Below are 23,148 nucleotides of genomic sequence, written 5' to 3' on the forward strand. Positions count from 1 at the left end.
AAAAAAAAAAAATGCATTGACTAAATCTCTACTATTTTATCTATTATACAAAAGACAAAAATGATACCTGGAATGCAATATCACTCTCAAATCATATAATAGCTGTTTCCACGTGATTATTTCCAATCAGTAGTCTTGCCAGGAAAATCAATCGTCTACCTGACTGGGGAAATTCAGGCAAAAAAACTGAAGTTTCCATGTGAACAATCAAAGGAAAAAAAAAGATCCCAGTGTGCTTTTCGTAAGTCTGGATCAACACTCTGTGTATGTAAGAACATACGATAAAACTAAGATAGTGTGCGAGAAGAAAGTACCAGCTAAAGGAGAATTCAGCCTGAAGCTTTCAGGCCCATTTTGAATTACGGATCTGTGTTCCTCATTCCAGTAGGCAATTCTCCTTTCACGTAACCATTTGATATTACACAAGCTGTCCCAGTCATCCTTCATGTTTCTGCCTTCCTTGTTCAAATTTGATGGTATATGAGTCATTTGACTATATACTACATATATAAATATACTTGTAATACTATAAGTTACTTCCATGTTTCAAAGAATGTGCTCCCTGTCTGCTAGCTGTATTACCTTCAGAGTTGCACAGGAAGCATGTTGATACCTTACCTTGGAATAAAAAACTGTGACCTTGGCTCATACTAATAAATCAAAAAGCACAAGTCATTTAGCATGTGAGAGTCCACAAGGAAAATACAATCCAGGTTTTCCTCATTCTAAGGTTTACATTTTCTTCCCATATTTTTATCTTATAACTGAAAAATTTAATGATTGATAATGTAAATAGATTGGTTAGTGTGTGTGCACTTTAAACAACCAATTTTTAAATTTTTTCATGTATGTTGTCATTTGTACTGATATGTATTAAAATCAGTAATATCAAATGACAATTAAAATTAATGGTGACATTACTTTTTAAAATTAATTTTATTGGTACATTTAAGGTATACAATATAATGACATTCATTGTTGGAAATTTGCACCTTTACATAGTCAATGTTGGTTCTTATTTTTCCCCACCCCACTGCCCTCCCTCAACCCCTCCCTCCTTCCCTAACTACAAAGACTTTGTTTCCATATTTTTAAATTTTCTCATATTAATTCCATTCCCTTCTTTTCTTTTCCTTACCCCTCCCATTTCCCCTTCCCTTTTGTCCATTTCCTTCCTATTTCACATTGTCTATTTTATCTTTTAGACCTTATTTACACTTTCAGTTTTTCACACTAGAGAAATTAGTGTGAAACTATTTATAGAATGGAGTACTACTCAGTCATAAAAATGATAAATTAGAGACATTTATAGCTAAATGGGTGCACATACCAACCAAACTTATAAATCAAGTATGGTTTATGTAAGCTGTTGTAGATATTTTTAAAAGCAAAACAAGTTATTTATTCTAAAATAAATGAATAAAGAAATTAATTGCTCACTTTATGAAAAATGATAAAAGAACACTTTTCTTTAATTTCAATGGAAATAACAAATGTAATTTAAGCAGTTTTAAGTAGGATTATTTAATGATTTACATAGGATTTCAGAAATATTAAATTTTATTCTCCAATTTAACAAATGCTTGGCATTAAAAATACTTAAAATATTTTTTCTCTTCTAAAGTATTTAAATAAACAGAATTATATTTTTCTGTATGAGTTAGTGGGAACTTTCTACAAATGGTTAGATAATAGATAATATTGTCTAATTATTTCCTGACTAACCAGGAACTGACCATTATGTTTCCACAGGGCAAATTACACTTGTTTTGTTCTTCACTTTCTTTCATACAAGGTCAGGTTTCTGAAAGTTTGTGGACACCAATTTAGCAATATATTATTTTTATCATGAGAGGTATTTGAAAGTAAATGGAAATAGATTCATAGTTATTTGTATTTTAACCAGTAACTGCCAGGCATGTAATAATTTAAAGCAGTTGTAGAGATAAAAGATACACTGGTTCAATATCTTACATAAAGCACATAAAATATTTTTAAATAAGTTAACATTAGTTTTATTCACTAGAATTATTAAATTCAACCCATCTGTTGTCTTGCTCAAACACTTGAAAAATATTTTCTGAGACAGTCTGTTGTATTTTGGAACTATTACCTGTTTACAAATTATTCTATTTTTCCTCAGGAAAATATCAAAGATATCTTAAGATAATACTTATGATGCTTTATATTAATCACAACCATATGTTTCAACAAAGTAAAAAGTTTTATCCTATTGCATGCAGGAAAATGGCCTGCTGAATTTTCTCCACCTACAGTACTCCTATAAGCTCCTTTGCTACCTGTCTTCATTTTTACTCATTTAACAAATATTTAGTCATGACATAAATGCTCTATTAGCTGCCTCCCATGAGCAAGTCACCATGACAAGTCATGGGTTTGAACAGTCGCTGTCTTCAAATAAGGGTAAGGAATACATGAGCAAAGCATTTGAATTATAAAATGTGTTAATCTCCATGTACAGTGCACCCTTGACTTAGGAACTCAATTCATTCCTTAGGGCTGGTTGTAACTCAATTTGGTCAATTGACTTCACATTCTCTCTCCTATATAATTTTTGGCTGCACTTTCAGGCAGATCTCAATATCCCTAGAGAGAGCTTGGGCCAGGATTTCTCAATAAATTCCACAAAGGAAAGGATGTTGTAATGTTACTTTCAGAACTCATTAAAGGTAAAATCTATATCTGAGATCATCTGGAAACAGAAGTAGTCAGCATTCTTGTACTATAACTCAGGACTTTGGTTGTAAGTTGAAACTAAAATTCTGGTTGTAACCCAACTTGTTCTTATGTCAAGCCAGTCATAACTTGAGGGTCCATTGTAATTCACAGCAGCAAACACACATACACACACATACGCACACATACAATAAGCATATAATAGATCAAGTATCATTTATAAAAAGAATGTGAAGATAGAATCTCAGATATAGAAGATAAGATCACAGTCAGTGATGGTGAAAACAGAGGTCTCTTTAAAACAGTAAGGGAGCATGAGAAATTGATCCAACAACTCCCAGAAGATGCAAAGAAGAATAACATAAGACTGATAGGAATCCATGAAGTAGCGGGAGAAAATGCAAATGACTTAAAAAACCTGTTCAGAGAATTAATGACAGAAAACTTACCAGACAGAGGGGACAAATTTGACATAAAGATAAGTGAGGCATATAGGACTCCAACTAGCAATGATAAAAAAAAATCTACACCTATTCATATAATAATCAAGATCCCAGAAACCCAACAGAAGAACAAAATAGTACAAGAAGTAAGAGAAAAGAAATAAATCACATGCAAAGGAAAGCCCATCAGAATCACAGCAGACTTTTCAACACAAACCCTTAGGGCAAAGAGAGCCTGGAGTGAGGGATTTCAAGTACTAAAAACTTTTCTTAAATATTCTAAAAGCTAAACAATATTTATTCTTAAAAAATGAAGAAATTAATTAAAATTAAATTGATTATTTAAAAAGTTTATTTTTTAATGAGGGTGACAGTTTAGCTACAGGAAAAGATTCCTATTCCCAATTAATATTTTGTATTACTTAGTAAAAATAAATACTTCTTGTTGTAGTATTTTGTGAGACAGAATAAGTTTGTATAACTAAAGAGTTCTCTGTGTATTTGTAGTTTAATATTTTTAATTACAGTTTAATTTTACTAAGTCAAGTGTTCACACAAAAGTAACCTTTTCCCTAAATAATTATTTCTATGAGTTATAACGATTCCCAAAGTTAAGGAAGTTATTCCAACTTTCCTAAAACTAAATCTGTAATGTTTAGAATATTATATAAATAATATAACACTAGATTTAATAACACTATAAAGGAACATTCCAGCTAGCCACATCAAGATAATTTCTAAGTTTTCTTTAATCTTATTGAAAAGTAACTATGTATTTGAAATATTTTTACTAAATATAATAATCAAATACAAATGTGTAGAAAAGACATGTCAAAATTTAAAGTACATAAGAGCATTTGGTGACCCTAATGAGTTATAGTTGAATCCGTGTTTATCTGTACTTATTAATTCAATGTTATCTTAATATTCCTTCACATTGTAAGAATATCTTCCCTTTGTTCTTTGTAAAAAAATAGTGTGAGTCATTTGAAATAAAAACTAATTTATATCCATAAATTCATATCCATTTTCAAACAGGATAAAAATGCATTAGCACCACATTATAAAATTTTAAATGTCTATATTATTTTAATTAATTATTAGATGTACTTTTTCTAATCTCTTTGGCTCAGTCCTTCTAGAAGTACATAATGAGATGATTGAAAATTATTAATAGATTAGACATTTTTTATTTGTATACTCAAAGTTATTAACTTTAATTTTCACTCACATTACTTAGTAATGAAATAGGAGATGTAAGAATTCTCATTAAATTTCTAATGAATTTTATAAAGGTCATATTGACATAACATAAAATAATATAAAAAATTTATTACATTTTAACATTTTTAATCCACTAGTATTTTGTTTATTATATAATCATTTTATTTTATTAATCCTAAAGATGTACTGCATAATATAAAATGGTTTTCACCAATCATATTTGCTTCTTTCTTTATGCCTTAATATTAATGTTCTAGTCACTTATAAAAAAATTTGCTTAGTAAAAATTTTTTACTAGCTAAATATTAGTCAGCAATAATATAAACTATCTCTTTCTCCTAAAAGTCAACCATATGAGGAAATAAATAGTTTAACCTGAATTAATCATTATACTATATATATATGTATATATATATGTGTGTGTGTGTGTGTGTATGTGTGTATATGTGTGTATATATATATGTGTGTGTGTATATATATATGCATATATATATATGACAACATATTTTAAGATACCATACACACATGTACAATTTCTATGATTTGCACATTAGCTAAAATAAATTTAATTTAAATTTTAAATTTTGATAAATAAAAGGAATAGTAATTGCAATTTATTTAGATTACAAGAAAATCCATATATAATTTTGAAATTTCGTTAAACTGTCCTAGGTTTAAGATGTAGCATATTTAAACTGTCACTTGATAAGCAACTAAAAATACCCCTAATATATTATTAAGACATAAGAAAAAATTTTTTTTCCTTTAGGTATGTAGAGAATAAAGTTCTGGTATTTTTCCAAAGAAATTCAATTTGGCATGGTGGTGCACACTTGTAATCTCCAGGACTCTAGAGGCTGAGAAAAAAGGATCCCTGGGAGTTCAGGGCCAGCCTGAACTACATAAGGAGACCTTGTCTCAAAAAAATAAAAAAAGATATTTTAAGGTAAATGTAAATGCCTATAAAAAAATTATTTAGACAATAGGTCCCAAACAATTGAGCAAATATATACTAGATATCCTAGAAGATTTATGGGACAATGTCAGTATTCAACCAGATTTGAAAAAAAAGAAAACAGTGCAATATATTCTGTGAAACAAGAGAATTATTATGAACTAATAGATGTATAAAACTTCAATGGATGGTACTGGGTATATATTCTGAGTATTTGTGTAATTGGATGAAAATAATAAAATAGTTTTATTGACAAAGATTTAAGATGACCATATTTATAGAGAGACAGTTGTTTTGGTGTCAAATACTAAATATAGTCTCAGAATTAATCCAAAAAAGTGAATTATCTAGAAATATTGTCCTAGTATATTAGAAAGGTATAGGTAGAGGGTCCTTTTCTTATTGTTTTTATTCCTTACGGTTCTGAAATTCCAGAGTAATGGTGTATGTAAAAACTCTTTGTTCACTGCCTTGTTCTATTTTTTTTTCTATTATTAGAGTTTTGATATTTGTTTCCTTTTTTAGGAATTCGTTTTGGCGTATAATTTCAGTTAAATAAAGTTTTTTCTAAAACTTCTAAACTGAACACAGAAATATAACCATAAAATTATTTGAAGCAGTAAATTAATCCCATAGGCAACATTTGGATTATCACAGACTTCTACTTTCCTTCCTTTGTCCATTGCTTATTTTAGAAATACAAAAATAAAACAATTTACAGAATGCCATTATTTTACAGAGGAGGTTATAGATAGGTCTAATAACTAGTGTCTTATCTACATAGGTAAAAGTAGAGAAAACAGTGGTGTATTAAATCATAGAACCTGTCCACTGTTTTTAAATAATTTTTGTTGTTGTACACAGAGAGAACAAAAATTTTAAAAGAAATTGTGAAAGACCTTGGGTGGCTCTTTAAAAGTGTGGTATTGAAATATAGAATTAGAATTAGCTCCCATCTTTTAAACTGTATAGATTTTTTTGGAAATGTTTAGATTTTCCTCCTTTTAATGTTGCCCATCACTATAGCCAAGAATTTGTCAAGTTAGCATGTGAATTGCTGATGTTAAGAAATGGCACCAAGTACATTGAAATTTGCTGAAGAAAAGTAGAATTTCAGAGGTCATCTGTAAAACACCAAGGCACAAAATGATCTTATGACATTCACTGAATACTGTGACAGTGAGGAATTACCTGGTTGTGAGATTGTATTAAATATTAAGTGACTCATATTGTAGTTTTTGTGGCATGATGCTTTAATTACACATAAAGATCCCAAAAGCATTAATCAATATAATTAAAAATTTACCATATGATAGTTAAGGATTACATGCCTTCAATCATGCCATGATGTCTGGAAGTTGCAAGCATTGTATCATGTGAATTTACCCCATCTTCACGTTCACTTAGTTGAATATCATTTGTTCTCATTTTTTAAATATACACAGGAAAAAGAAACAGTTCTCTGTTTCAAGGAATCTGGATCCAGACGCTATTCTTCTCCATAGTTGCTATTGAAGCTAATTTTCTCTGTTTTGTAAGTACTTGTCTGTTCTCTGCACAATCTGTGCTATTACTTGCTTTTCCTGCTGAATAATGTGGTGTAGGTCTCAAGTCAGACTGCTAACAAAGACAAAACATGTCACTAAATTTAGTGACTTTGTTATTATGTAAAAACCTGATCAACCTTAGCAAAACAAAAATTTGCAAATTTTATGAGATTTCATGCCAGGCCATATGTTAAGAAAATGGGTTTTATAACTTTTCATCCTTGTAGTCAGTGTTTGATTTTCATTAAAGATTACAGTAAATTTGCAGAATAAAAACAGACTAAATAAAACAAAACACTATGCTAAACATAATCTCTAAAGAATGTCAGTGTGAACTTAAATTTCGTACACTATCATTCAAGCCACATATTTGGATTTTAGATATTACTAGCAGAATATTTAGTTTGCACTTAGCACAGAGATTCCTAACTGCAATATTCACCATCAATACATATACAATAGATGCATGATTGCAGAGGAAATGTATGCAAATGCGTGACTACATATTACTCTCTTTAAAATCAAAGTTATTGTGTGGGAAAATCAAGTTAAATTTTCTACTCACTCAAGCTCTGTCCCTGATAAAACCCTATACCTTAGTTACTTGGTCACCACCCCCTTTTTCCACTTTTTAACCTCTGGATGCCTAAGATTACTTTCCACCATGCTTGGCCCCCTAACGGCAGCCGCAAGCACTTGAAATTCCTTCAACCTTTCATTATTTTTAACTCTTCTCTGCTTTTCCACCGGACACTCTTTGCTATCATGTCTTTGCATTGAACTGACAACAGTCTAGACCCTTTACTCCTCCATAACACCTTGCCTCACATCCTTCGATTTGGCTGCTTCTTTCTATGTGTCGCTTAGCCTGGTGAATCTCTGAGTCTGATCTGAACTTACTAGCTTTGTGGATACAGCAACAAAATGGCACATAAAATGAAGTTTTTCACCTAAGGTAAAGTTTAAAACAAGTAAAAAAATAGAAAAAATATTATAAAATAACTTTTTCATAGCCATTTGCTTGTTCCAAGATGTCTTTGTTATATTGATGGATTACTGAATTGGTGATCCTTTTCCCGGAGGTCCTCTGTTATTCTGCTTGCCAAGATGTGATTTTTTATGAGGACACCACTCCTTCCTCTTCTGGAGACTTAGGGGCCTCTTGGATGGAGATCTGAACTTCAGTTGAGACCAAGGAAACTGAATAGGTCAGAACCCTATTAAGAAACACATGGGATGGGCCGGGGATTTAGCTCAGTGTTTCGGTGGCCTGACTTGCAAGCACAAGGACCTGAGTTCAATCCCTGGCACCAAAAAATAAATAAATTAATTAAATAAAATAAAAAGAAACACATGGGATAATTTTGATACTGAAAATTTTTAATTTGAAGAGAATTTCAAAAAGCTTGTTAATACTTTTAGGAGTATTTTTTTTCTGTTGTCATTCAACACAACACTTTATTTTTTTACACAACACATTTAATATGATATCAGATCCTCCAGTGGGCAACAGCTAAGTGGCATGTAATTCAATTCAAACACTATAAAATTGGACAGTGTCGTATTCCACAGATCTGAGAGCTCAATCTCACAGAACTGCCCTCCATTCAGATGTCAATTTATGTCTCATATTGTGACCTCTACTTCTGATTGACCAGCAATCCGTTCCTCAGATGAGCTTTTCCAGCGTTCAGTTAACTTGTTGGAGTGTCTTACAGAAGTTAGGGAAATAATTCAGTTACATCTACTATGTGGTGTAAAAGACATTCGTAAAGTTTGAATGAATAGCCAGATGGAAGAGATGCCTAAAGTAAGGCTTCATGAAGGGATGCAGTTTCTATTTCTTCTGAATGTGTCATGCTCCAGACACACCCACATGTTCAGCTTTCCAGAAGCTCTCATAACTATATCATTTGTATATTTATAAAGGCTTAATTCCATAGGCATGACTAATTAAATAACTGGCCACTGCTAATCACCTCGATCTTCAACCTCTCTCTCTAACTTGTGGTTGGAGGGTAGAGTTGAATATCTTGACTTTCTAATCATGGTTCAGTTTTTCCTGATTCCCACTACTTATGCAGAAGTTATGTAAGTTCTCTTGGCTCCCAGTCATCTTATTAGCATACAAAAACACTCTTAGTATTTTAAGTTCTCAGTGTTTAGGGGGCTGCATGCAGGAAATGGGAACAAAGGCCAAATGTATATTTCAGAAATATATCGACTCGCAAAGCTTTATTCATAAATGTGAGAAGGTGTGGCAAAGACATAATAATAAGGCAATGCAATAGTAGTAACAACAGGGGTGTCTGACAATTCCTTTTACCTGAAAAGGAAAGGGGAGGAACAATATGTGGGAAAAAAAAAAAAAAGAAAAGAAAGGACTAAGTGGAAAAGGCTGTAAAATCAGAGGTTAGAGTTTTGGTTGCCACTTGAGGGTATAAATATCCTGGCATCCCTCTCCTCCTCCTTTACTGTTTGTCACCAGTGCTTTGTCCAGAAGTCACAGCCAATACTTGGTATGATTCTTGCATGTCAGTCTCCCAGACCTAAAAAAAAATTTGCAAAAGCTCTTCTCCTATCCTCCTGATTTTTTGTAGACATAAGATGAAATACTGTTAAAACTTATCTTTCAATTATGAATTTAATTTGCATGATATAATTTACATAGTAACCACAACCCAATTTTAATTATTCACATAGTGGTAACATGCATCGGTTGATTAAAATGAAAACTTGAGGATCACCCTTTTTATCTCTTCTCATATTTGTATTTTTGTCAGTTTTTCTTTAATATGTTTGCAGTGGATAATGGCTGCATCCATGATAGGGAGTTGGTAATGCGGATAATGCTTCTTATTCTTTTTATGTCCCCTTTTCTTCCTTTCCCTCCTCTCTCCTTTAAATTTAAACAGCAAGACGTAAGATATTAGGAATCAAAGATAGATCATTTGGGAATCATCTTTGATTAGTCATACTCTTTCATCCCTACATATATAGTACATTTAGTATGAATTTTAAAATGCAGTCTGGTAGCAAACTGATTGGATTCATATCCTTTGGAGTTGTCAGTTGATACATTTTCCTTAATCTGAAGAGGCCTTGTTCACTTCGGTAGTATGAACAACATAGCTTAGTTAATAAACATGATCTAGATTATGGCATGCATGAAACACAGTATGTGCCATTTCTTATTCAAAATAGAATAAACTTTTATTAAAAATCTTTGTCCTATCTCTACTCCCAGAACTGCACTATAACAATAAGTCCTATGCTAGCCTCCTCTAAATTTTTTCCACTTCTAATCCTACTTCACTACACAGAGAAATATTCTGCAGGCTGGTTCTATTTCATCACATACATAATAAGCATTTACCAATGTTTACTATTCTATTTATACTTCTGGAATAATACGTCTTTAATAAAATAGATTACTTAAAAAATATCTACCGGCTTTTAATTTTTGTATTTTTCTCAGAATCACACTAGCTGGAAAAAGCACCTAGATAGTACAGAGAATCAATACACATCATCACAAGGAAATCTAATACACAATGCTTGTTTCAGCCTGTTTTGATTTCCACTTGATCTCCCATTCCAGTTCCTAGTTCTGCATTCTCAGGAGTTGCACTTATTCCCCCAAGGTCTCACCCCAAGGTCTCACTGTGAATCCCTCATTCCCTGCAGCTACCAGTTAGCAGCTCCTACTTCACAGTTCTCTCATCCCTTGATCCGACAGGCTCATTCTCTTCTGCTGTTACACCATCATTCTGCCATGCATACCAGAATCTGCCAAGAAGGGGCTGCCATTTTCATTAGCCTGAAAGATAAAATAAAACTTCCAGATCAGCAGTGCCTACAGGACTGAAAGTCTGCATTTATGAGCTATATAAAGCTTTTACGAGACATATAAATCTGCCAAAGGAAATGCACCTGTGGAAACTAAGAGCCCCTATTCCAAAAGAGCTAGAACTCAGAGGCCAAAGTCCTATGCTAAACAAATAGAAAAAGGAATTTTTGGATATTGACTTTTTCCAAAGTGTTAAAAACCATCTGTTCCTGGAAAAAGAAAATTGTTGAACTCCAGAGACTTCTCAGTCTTTCAGAAATTGCATTTTCATAGACCGTTTTACTATTCATAAAATCTAATTTTTACTATCACCAAGGTTGGTAGATTATAAAGCCTTATTACAAATATATTTTAATTTTTTTCTTTTATTGAGTTTATTGGTACATTTTAATATACAGTAGAGTTACATTCATCATTGGGATCCTGTACCTTGGTTCTCATGTTACAAATACCTTAAAAGCTTAGCTGCATATTTGATACACACCATCTTCCACCTTGTAATTCTTTCAGTTATTCTGTTGCCTTTCTAATTTTGAACTGTTTATGAGGCCATTTACCGCATTGTAAAAACAGATTTTGTGTGTGTGTGTGTGTGTGTGTGTGTGTGTGATTTGACTTTACTTTTTGTCTCTTAGATTCTTGAAAAAGAGAAGAGAGTACATGTGTGTCAAAATTTACAAATAAAAATCATCATTCAAAACGCAGTTTAACAAATATTTATGCAAGGTTTACCACATGCCAGGCATTTTCTGACCATTTTACAAATATTAACTCATTTTTCCCTAACATCTGTAAGAGGTAGTTTCAATTACTTAGTATTATATTAAAAATAATAAAATTGCAAAAAAAAAAAAGAGGTCAAGTTACTTGCAAAAGATGAGTCAGTCAGTAGCAGAGCCAGGTTTTGAATGCAGGAACCAATCAGATAACGTGCTTTGAACTATTCTGTTATTGTAGAGTATTAAGCACTCTTTTTAACTCTGATCCCAAAATATGTATGAAGTAGTAAACTAGAAGAATGTTTTTACTTACTTGAGGGAAAAATTCAAAATACTAAAGTCTGAGAGTTCTTATCCATAAGATACATTCATTATCTTATGTACATTACTAACTGTACCTACACAGGATATTCCACTCCAGTTAGAAGAGCATCTAGGTTAATGTTAATAATTAAGACAGCACTAGTATATACAGCAAAATGAGTAATATAGATAAGAAGGAGTATAACCAAGAAATGGAAACAAATGAAGAGTCATTCACTCCTAGTAGGAGTTGCTTTAATCCTTCATTTGCTTATACTGTAAATTTTGAAGGTACATTCTCAGTATCTGAATATTAAATTTTGCATTTTTCCTCTCACTGCCAGATTAGAAAATGGACATGGTGAGCACTTTGGGTGTTCCATTAACTGGCCTGTAGTAAGCATCTAAAGGATCAAGGTCATAGACTGTTGATGTACTACCATTACCTTCTTCATTGATGGTATCTCAAGAATGTGAATTTAGGTGATTTATATATGTGCTAATTTTTTCTAATTCCTTATTTTTCCTAAGCCTTTTTGTCTTAATCCTCATCTCTAATATAGTACTGAAGTGATATAAACCAAAATAAAATGAAATGATTTTCTACTTATATTTTACAAACACATAATCCATGAAATATTTCACATTGCAATTTGAAGGGTTTACCATTATATAAATATTGTGACCTTGTCTCATAATTACTAGTGATTTCATTTGAAAGATTTTATTGCACAGGTAGTTGTGAGAAATGTACATGGAAATATGCAAGGAAGAGGAGAGAGTAGAGAAAGTAAGATTCACTTTCCTTGCACATGGATTCAGGTTTCCTGATAGTCACTGCCTCGTAATTGAGACCGCATAACCAAGCTGAATGCAGGACTAATTGTCCAGGATATTTAGGGCCAGAATTTATTTCTGCATAAAATGTGCTCTGTGCATACCAGAAGTCTATCTTTGTAGCATTAAGAAAAGTTCTGGCAGAAAATAAAATATTGTAAATGATTGTTCCTACTAATTAATGCTCGAGCAATTTGTTTTCTTTCTTTTTTCTTTTTTTTTGTATTCTAAAAAGTTTCCTTCTGATAGCCTGTCCTATTACCTTGGAAGCTTTTCTTCTCTAAAGCCTATTTACTGTCTGCCAAAAAAAAAAAAAGGCCAGTTCACACCTTTCCTTTTTCCAGCCTGCTCCTCTGCTCCATAGAGATAGACAATACTTACAAAAGGAGAGGAAAAAACGCCTCACAAGTCCCAGTGTTTACATTTTGGGTGTATTTTTAAGGTGCCAGTTATCAGAACAAAGTATCAGGAAAAAGGCAAGATGATATCCAATCCTTGAAAATTGAACATATGTATTATATCCATGAGGAACAAAATGGGGATGAAAACAAAATGTTTCTCTTTTCTTTTTTTTTTTAATCACCAAGTAAAACTTTTTTTTTTTTTAACCTAATGCTGAATTTAAAACCTACCATCCATGAATCTTTACTCTGACACTTTGTTTAAAATTATTATACCCAGGGTAATTTGGAACAACAATTAAAAGAAGAATGAATGATGGCATTTATATATGTGCAAACAAGACGTTTTCTCCGAACTTTATTATGTTTCATTTTTCTTTCATGCTAGAAACTTAGATAAGTAGAATATTGTTCCAAAGAGAAAGCAGTGAAGTGTGGAACTGTCTGCCTCTGTCAAATTGATAGAGTGAAGATGTTGAAGGAGATAATGGAAACTTTCTCCTCAGTGAGGACCGGAATAAAGAAATCATTTCCAGTCATTCATCAGCATTGATTGCTGTTGTGCTTGTGGCACAGATCAGAACTTAGGCTTTTACAAAGGAAGACAAAGACAAGGGCAATGGTCCACTTTGGGGAATGTGGTTGGCTTCTACTTACTAGTTAGTATGTAACAGTAACAGCAGACAGCAACGAAAACAGTTGTCATGAGCGTGAAGCATGACGATAATGTAGGCAGGTATTTCTTCACATCTTGTTCCACAAGTTAGGAATATTTTATTCTGGTAACAGGTGACTGTAAAAGAATTAGTTTGAATCATATTTAATTTAGAAGATTTTTATTGGTTTCTTTCCTAATCATTTGTGATGAGCAAATTTTTAAGAATTGTTTAATTTTCAGAAATAGGAGAGTGATAAATAGCTATACTAAAATGCAATTTAGTGAACATGTGTGAGCCTGCATACTGTAATTTATTTTCTGTAAAGGAGGTATTGAAAATATGTAAATGATGCCTTCAGTAGTTTTCAGTTTTATTTTCCTTTAAACATTTACAAACTTTGTATGCCACAAAATATGTACATATTTTTACAGCATTGAATGAATATGGTAGCTCGTGCATTTGCTTATGGGCAGTTTATACTAGCAAGATGAAGCAGAGAACTGAAACAATTATCCAAATCATTCAGACCAAAGCGGCACTCTGGCCCCAATCATTTAGATACAGAATTTCAAATCAAAGTGTTTCTCTGGTTTGAATGATATGGACAATTGTCTCAGTGCTCCATTATCGCTGACTATAGATTTCCAATCTGATTATGGGTCTCACATGAGATGGAAAAAATAATAACATGTAATTGTGTTTCGAGCACTTGGCTCATTCCAAAATCATTGTGCCAGGGTTTCCTGGTGCAGACACAATCTCAAAGGTTAGTCATCTTTTGAAGATAAGTGAACACTTAAAGCCACTTGAATACAATTTAGAAGAGAGAAGGAGAAACTCCTTTCTTGGTTAGTTTGCCTCGACAAAAGTCCTTTTTGCTTCAACCAATTTTAAATATTTTCTTTCTGAAGTCACTGTTCAGTGGAAGAAAATAATCCAGGTAATCACAATGTGATTTTTATATTGAATGTGAATAACATGATTTAAATTTGTTTGGCATAAATATATGTGATTATGCTAGCTCAATCATTTTCAGTTTGATGTATTAATTCATATGCAATAATAGGAAAATGCCAAAGTATTCCGACAAAAATTATTATTATATTGACTATTGAAATGCACAGAAATATTCTGCAAGGTTCAACCCTGTTAATTTTGTTTTAGATATCACTTTTGTCTTTTAGAAATTTCCAGAAAAGGTCTGGGCTTGAATAACAAAAATGTTGAGGTGATGTTGCATATTTTGGTGTTAAGAACATTTCTTCTAGGAAAATAAAATAGATAAATCTTCTACAGAGGCAAACAAATCTCTGAAGTGCAGTGACTTCCGTTGCATTACAGTAATCATATGTGCTGTGGTGAATGTATTAAAATGCCAACATCATATGAACACTCACAAGGCCAGGGCAATGTTTGCTTGTGTTCTCATTTGGTTTCTAACCCTTGACATGCATCATGCAAATCTGCAGCATATTTAGTATGGACTGCACCTAATAAGAAACAATCCAGTCTTAAATGCAATTTCTAAAGCACTATTTTCAGTTTACACTTTTCCTCTCCCAGTCAAGCATCTCAGGGAATAGATTGCTGAAAATAATCCTAAATACTTTAAGTTCTGAGTTATTAAGCAAACAATTTACAAATCAAGGATTTTCAATAATTGTTCATGAAGACATCTTTGCTAAACCTCAACATACCATGATTGTGAATCAAGGTACAAAATTGAATGCAAGATGCTATGTCTGACCAGTGCAGATTGCAATGTGTTCTTAGAAGCCCTAACAAGTTAGCAATGGCTCCTGGGCTACAGTTTAAATAACATTAGAAAAATTTTACTGTGTTCATTTCTGATGAGAAAATGCAGGTCTTCTTTTTCTCCTTTTTTATTATTAATGTCTCCTGTTCTCTCTTAGTAGAAATTTTTAATCAGAGGTACTTTCCATTTCATTCTCAACTTGATGTCTCATTTGTAAGTCAATACTCATTATCTTCTAACTCTTCCATTTCTCATTAATAATTCACTTATGATATATTTTCTGTGGCCTCCAGTAAATATCAGTTTGTTTTGTGTAAGAAACTAACTTAATGTTGACTGAATGTTTGTTTGCATATTAAATAAAACTGTGCTTAATAACCACAAATCCTTGCAGTAATCGTGAGATGACAATTTTTTTAATTGAGTTTATTGGTACATTTTAGGTATATAGTACAGTTACATTCATCATTGGGATCTTGTACCTTTACATGACAGGTCCTTGGTTCTCATTTTTTCTCCTTTTCCCTGCCCTCCCTTCACCCCCTCCTCCTCACCCCATTTACAAACACCTTATTTCCATTTTTTCATTTTCTCATATTTTTTCTTTTCCCTTATTACCTTTCCCCTACCCTTCCCACTTTCCCTACACCTTTAGCTCTTTTCTTCCTATTTCACATTGTCAATTATCTCATTGGGATCTTATGTACTATTTTAGTTTTTCACACCAGAGAAACTATTCAGTATTTACACATGTGTGACTTATTTATTTCACTTAGGAGTATATCCTTAATATGTATCCATTTTCCTATGAATGAATCTAATTTCTCATTCTTTATGGCTGAGTAGTATTCCATTTTATAGAAAAACCACAGCTTCTTTATCCAGTTTCCAACTGATTGGTAAAAGGGCTGTTTCCAAGTTTTAGCTATTACAGACTGTGCAGCTATAAACATAGGTGCACATATATCACTGTGATATGATTCTTTTAATTCTTTTGGAAAGATACCCAACAGAGGGATGGCTGGGTCAAATGGAACTTCTAGTCCCAGCTCTTTGAGGTATATTTTTTAATTCCCTTTTAAAATAAAAACGTTTAAAGTTTGTTTTAAATAAGTTAGCTTACAGAGGAATGCACAGGTTTTTTTTGCCAATTTAAATATCTCTAAATTAAAACAAAACAAAAAGAGAGACAGAAAAACTAAATGTCTTTTTCTAATACTACAATACTTTTATTTGATAAATATGAAGTTGTTTTTTCTACTCATTGATAGAGTGCAAATTTGTCTCTACTTTTCATAGTGTCATTTGCAATTTTGAAGGTAATGATCATGTTGCATCCAAGAATTAGCATCTTCAGGTCAAAAAGTCCTAAATTTTGTAAGATATGACTGATATTTCATATATTAGAAGTTATCTCTGTCTTCATTTTCATCAACAATTCGTTGACATTCTGAAAACCTTATTTCTGAAGTGTCCATAATTACATATATAAACCCTAGGCATGTATTTCCTTATAGAATTATGATATTAAACCACATTGGATTTCAGTGAAACCAAACTGTAAAAATTTTAAAAATTTCTTTTGGCTGAAATTACATATTAGACATTTTATTCCACTTTCAGTATCCTCACATTGTTTATCGTACATATCATAATTTTCTATCAAAAGCTGAAAATTTTGTGAATCTCAATTCTGGAATCCAACATTCTAAATTCCTGATGATGGATGGGCTGATTCTGAAATCTGTCAAATTATTGATTAAATATGCTGAAAAGAATAGAAAGCTAAAATTGACATGGATTTCTTACTCAGTAATGTTATGGTTTATTTACCATTGTTGCTATATTTTTCATATTTGTAGAAAGTTCCATAATAAAGCAAAAGTCATGCTATGATTTGTTTAAATAGTTCCTGAGAAGACAAAGTATTTTTATGGAAAAGATCTAAATCATCCTCACACACACAAAAAAAAAAACTAGTAAATTTGACATTATCTCTCTTCAGAAATGTGATAATTGAAACTTACCATTAAGTAATTCATCAAGAAAGATAGTCTTCCACTTTACCAAATTCGAAAGAAAAAAGTTTACAGACATTTTCATAAAGTGAGGGTAAGATAAAAGTTCAGATATTTTTAAACCATTTGAAATTTCATATGTAAGTATGATGTATTAGTTCAGAAAGTTATTATCACTTATTTATCTTTTTAGTCATCTACATTATCCTGTATGCTCATGGGGTTAGGTGCACCTATATACACACAGATCTGTATAAAACACAAATAAACAATAAAGCCTAATCTTTCTAATATTTACCATGAAGTCATATCAACTGTTTCACATGCTTTACTATTTTCATCTATGATATGTTATTTAACAAAACGATAGTAATTTAGTATTGAGCAAATTAATATTTGGAGAGATATTTTGAAATCATATAGTTAATAATTAGCAATGCAGGATTTAAATATGAGTCTGCATGACCCTACTCAATGCTCTTCCAAACTAATATATTATTGAAATGAATTAATCTTATCCAATAAGATGCTTATATTTAAAATCCAAGCAGAATGTTTTTCTAATAATGATATCAACAACACTCTATTCTAATTTTTATGATTATTATTGGCCTACCTTGGAAACTAGGAATTTAACATCCTTTGTTTTCTAGAAATTTTACTTTTTCTGGTAGTCTAGACTAGTCATGGCAAAACTTTTAGAGCTTTCAAAGATAACAAACATATTGTCAGCTGTGGCAAGTTTGCCATAGGTTCGCCACCATTGGTCTAGACTGTAATATTGTGAATTAATAAATTCAAAGGCCTATTTATTAGTATTTTCTATCCTCTCAACTATAATGCACTTGATGCTTTAATTTGGTCGCTCACTTCCAACTTTAAGTTTATTCTTGGGGAAAATATGGTAGAAAGGTGATATGAAGAGTTGGTTAGGCTCTTTGTCATTTCATCATTATTAAAACATTCACCTTTAGGGCCAGGGATTTAGCTCAGTGATTAGGCCATCTGCCTCGCAAGCACAAGGATCTAAGTTCCATCCCCAGTACCAAAAATCTAAACAAAACAAGAAAAAAAAATTCACCTTTGTTCCCAGCTTCTAATCATAGTTTGGAGAAATTTATGACAAGTATTTTTCTTGTTTATATGTTCAGCATAGACTTTCAATTTCATTGTCTAACTCTGAATCCTGAATATGTATTTTGAGTACTATTCATCAGTATCCAAAACTAAAACTGACGTTTAAAGTACACTTGTGATTGGTCTCAGTCCAAGTGTTCTGATTAAGAAATACAGTTGTAGGAATTTGTTCTCATTTTAAACACATTCTTTCCATAAGCTCTTGTCCTGTAAGTGCTTTATGAGGAAAACAAATAAAATGCTTCTTCTTCATGCACTCTAGCTTAACTAGATAAGAAAAAATCCTATCCTTGTTACACCAGCAATGGTAAAATAATCTGTCCCTCTTCCTTGCAACATATTTTCACTAAGCTAGTTTCTGGCACTGGTTCGCTATGACTTCTCTTTCCTTATCTTTTTATCCTTTGTGCTTCTTTCCTAAACATTTGTCTGTCTGTTTGGGCATTCTAAATAGGATCTGTTTCTCACCACCATTATTTGGAAACAATTTGTTTAAAATAGATCTGTGCTAGATCTCTATAGCTGCAGAATTGCTTGTAAGTACACACAATTATATCAGTTTCTCAATCTCTCAGTTATGCTGTAGCTAGTCCAGAATATGGCAAACACTGGATTTCTTTACACCCAACTTCAAAGCTTCATATAAAACATTTGACATGGTAATGCCAAGTGTAAACTAATAAACATTTGTTTTTTTATTGAACAGGCCAATTTAAAATTCTAGTCCAGATTCTTTCATAACATTTATTTTGGTTGCATTTAGTTCTGTTACATTTGTTTTGAGCATGACCCTGTCCTATTGTACAAAATTTATTCAAAGAGAAAAAAAGGCATGTTTTTAACAAGTGGCTCTCTTGGTAAAACATCTGTACTCAGAATATGTGTGCTTTTTATATATTTATTTGATAATGGAAGGTGTAATATGTTATGGAGATTTTAATATCCAAAACATGATTTATTGTAAATTTTTGAGAGGAAATCTGTTCTCAGATGTTTTTGCTAATTTTTTCTAATACTGTGCTTGTATCCACAACATAGTAGCAACTGTCAAAAAAGTCTCCCTCCTTACAATGAGAATGCTGGGTGATAGTTGCCTTTACATTAATGAATAAGACTTAAATGAAACCAAGATGTGTTGAAACTGCATTCATTAATTAGTGACATAATTAACTTCTTGCTGAATCAGGTAATAGCTTTGAAATACTTTAGTGTTCTTAATGTTTTGTGTTACAATGTAACAACGACTAGCATTTAAAATATAATCTGTATTATTAAATGTTCCCCATTACTTCCTTACTTCTTATGTTTAGACAAACAGAAATAAAGAATTCAGTTCTGAACAAGATTTACCAAGTTTTCTGATTGTAAATTCCACTGAAAAAGTTGACTAAATTTCTGTCACTGAATCCTGAGTTGGAACGAAAAACACAGTAAGATACTAAAAGAATTTCCATATCAGCTATGCTAATACTGACATTAAAATAATAAATAAATTCAAGAACACAGACAGCAGTATAGTAAAATAATTGGAAAGCTATGAGTTTTGAGTATATATTACTTGTTTTAAATAGCATTTAAATATTTTATGTCTAATTTAATATTTAATAATGACTATGTTTGACAAATTTTCCAAATTCCTGAAATGTTAAGAAATGCCTTTGAAAGGCTTTACATGCAATTTTCAACATCCCATTGGAATAGAATGAAACCTAGATTTTCTAAGGATTCTATTGGTATGATATTCAACCTTTCTGAATCAAATTTCTTCATCAGTTCAAATTAGATAAAGTAAAATATGGAATAGCCTTAGAATAGCATTTTAAACCTATTAATTATTCAGTGGTGGACACTTCTCCATTGGCTCCTATTCCAGAAAACATAGCAAGAAAGTTCAGAATCGAAAATAATTTATATTATGTACTATGATTACAAAATTTCATATTTGTAGCGTTATTGCAAACTATTACATTAAGCTACTTATTTATTCATTTTAACTTATCTGAGTTATTTACACATATTAGAGGTAAAGAAACTATCAAGAAATGATTTCTTTATAAATAATATTTATGATTTTTTATATAGGAACATCTCAAACTATAATACTTGAAATGCAGATTCCAAATTATAGTGTATTATGTAGAACACTTTGAAACTTAAAATGGAAAAAATAATTTCTATGTGGAGCTTTCAGTTTTGCCAGACTACTTCCTTTGTATCATTTAATAAATATATGTTTTGCCAACCTCTTTTCTCTGCCCTCCAGTATTAAGTCTGAAGAGACTTTATTATTTATTCACATGTTTGAAGGTAGCTGTTTCTACCTTAATAGAGCCAAAATTGTCAACTTTTCAAACAGTAACTTGTTTTCTATGCCCTTAGGTTTGAAAGAAAATAGTCTCATAATGGAAAATAGTAAGCTGACTTTCTGAATGCATAAATGTCTCGATTTTTTATCAGGCTGTTCTGTGCTACCTGTCTGTAGGTAGTGAGATGGTCTTCTAACAATAGGAAATAGAGTCTGTAGATAAATAGGCCATAAATAACTGTATTTGCTATTTCCCATTGGGTTTTGCAGTCTCAAAACTGAGTTCTTCCAAATTGGAAAAACTACATTCACCTGGAATTGTTTGAAATTGGGAAGAAAACTAATAAATTTATTTATTTATTATTTATTTATATATTTTTTGGTACCGGGGATTGAACTCAGGTCCTTGCACTTGCAAGGCAGGCCACTGAACCCCTGAGCTAAATCCCAGCCCCCATAAGTTTAAGTATAACAGAAGTAATAAAAAGTTAATGTTATGACTGATTAAAAATTACATTTTATTGCTATGCAATTTCTGACCAAATATATGATTTAATCCATATGTAATAAATAGATAAAACTATGAGATTAAGGTCTGACAGTTAAATAGCTTTGTTTTTAATGATTAGGTTTCATATTGCTAGTTATAGAGAACTACTAATAAAAAATAACACTAGGACTGCAACATTTTGAATGATTCTCAAGTTTTCAATGATTTTTCTAAATGACTCATCCACATCAGTTAATGAAGAACACTAACAATACTTTTCATTAAAGCTCTGGCTGAGCAGAGTCAAGATTGTAAGGATTTTTATTGGTTTTTTTTTTCTGTTCCTGAATATGTCTTTAAAATTTTGGATATCATTTTATTAAGGTTCAAATATAGGAACAGATGCCGAGTATTTCTTATTGAACTTGCTCAATGATCTATTTTCAGCACATTCCTTTGGATAATCAGCAGTTCCATCCCTTCAGTGTTGTACAAATGCAAGATTATTTTTGAAGGGGAAACAGAGGGGAAAACCAATATTGGATCAATGATTTAACATTGTTAGTCAACTTAAAACGTGAAAGCATCTATTTTAAACTCCAGTCATTCTGCATTAGTAATCAGCGGTATTTATTATCATTTGTTAAATTAATTTGATGATAGAACACATCCTTTCTTAGGAATTGAAAAGTTGAAATATTGATAATTTTCTCGGTAATAATTCTTGATAACAAGAGAAATATAAATTATCCACAAAATTATATTTTAGTGGATAAATCCTTCAAATTTATGTTTTATCTACTTTTAATAGATGTGTCTTTGAATATGCATTATGCAAACATCCTGCATACACATAGAACACCATACATTTTCAAAACCTTTAAAATTTTAACGTGTGGATACACTCAGTTGAAACTCAGAAATAAAAATATAGTAAGTATTAGCTGTTTGAATTGCTTACTAAGACTTACAAACCAGAACAATGCTAGTCTCGTACTTTGAGATTTTATTCCTCCAAACACTGCTCACCCCTGCTCCGCTTCCAGAATTTCTTACAAGTTAAAGAAAATTAAAATTAAGGAAGATAATGAAAACATGTTTTCCTTTGGTGGAGAAATATTTTTATTAAGCAAATTACATATAAACATATACAGTAAAATATTTTATTATTTTCTGAATTTTTACCATATTAAAGTTCTTTAAATTACCTCATAAAATATTGTTAGTCATTAGTTTGTATGAAATCACTTTTCATAACAGAGAACCAAAATTTTATTCTGTGTCATCTAATTTGAAAGTTAAAAACAACACTAATAAAAATCCAGGGTAAAAAAAAAAATCCAGGGTAGGGACTCAAATTTCATTAATAAACTAAATACTAAGCTAAACTCAAATGTTTAGTTTAATTCCTAAAATTACGTGAGGAATTAGCAACTAAAGAATATAAAGGCTATTGTCATAATGAATGGAATATATGACAAAGCATAGAAACATTTTTAAAATAGTATAATAGACACTATAAATAGAAATGAAATAGCATATAATTGAAATACTTATTTTTAAAACCGGGGATTTAGCTCAGTGGCTCCACCACCTGCCTCGCAAGTGCAAGGTCCTGAATTCGATCCCCAGTAAAATTACAAAAAACAAAAACAAAAACAAAAAACCTGGATTGATTATTTTTAAAACCTGCTAGAGTTGGGCCGGGAATTTAGCTCAGTGGTTTGGTGGCCTGCCTTACAAGCGCAAGGAACTGAGTTCAATCCCCGGTTAAAAAAAAAAAAAAAAAAAAAAAAAAAACACAGCA

The sequence above is a fragment of the Fukomys damarensis genome, unplaced genomic scaffold, assembly GCF_012274545.1.
Source record: "Fukomys damarensis isolate Sample0158 unplaced genomic scaffold, DMR_v1.0_HiC HiC_scaffold_24, whole genome shotgun sequence".
Taxonomy (NCBI): domain Eukaryota; kingdom Metazoa; phylum Chordata; class Mammalia; order Rodentia; family Bathyergidae; genus Fukomys; species Fukomys damarensis.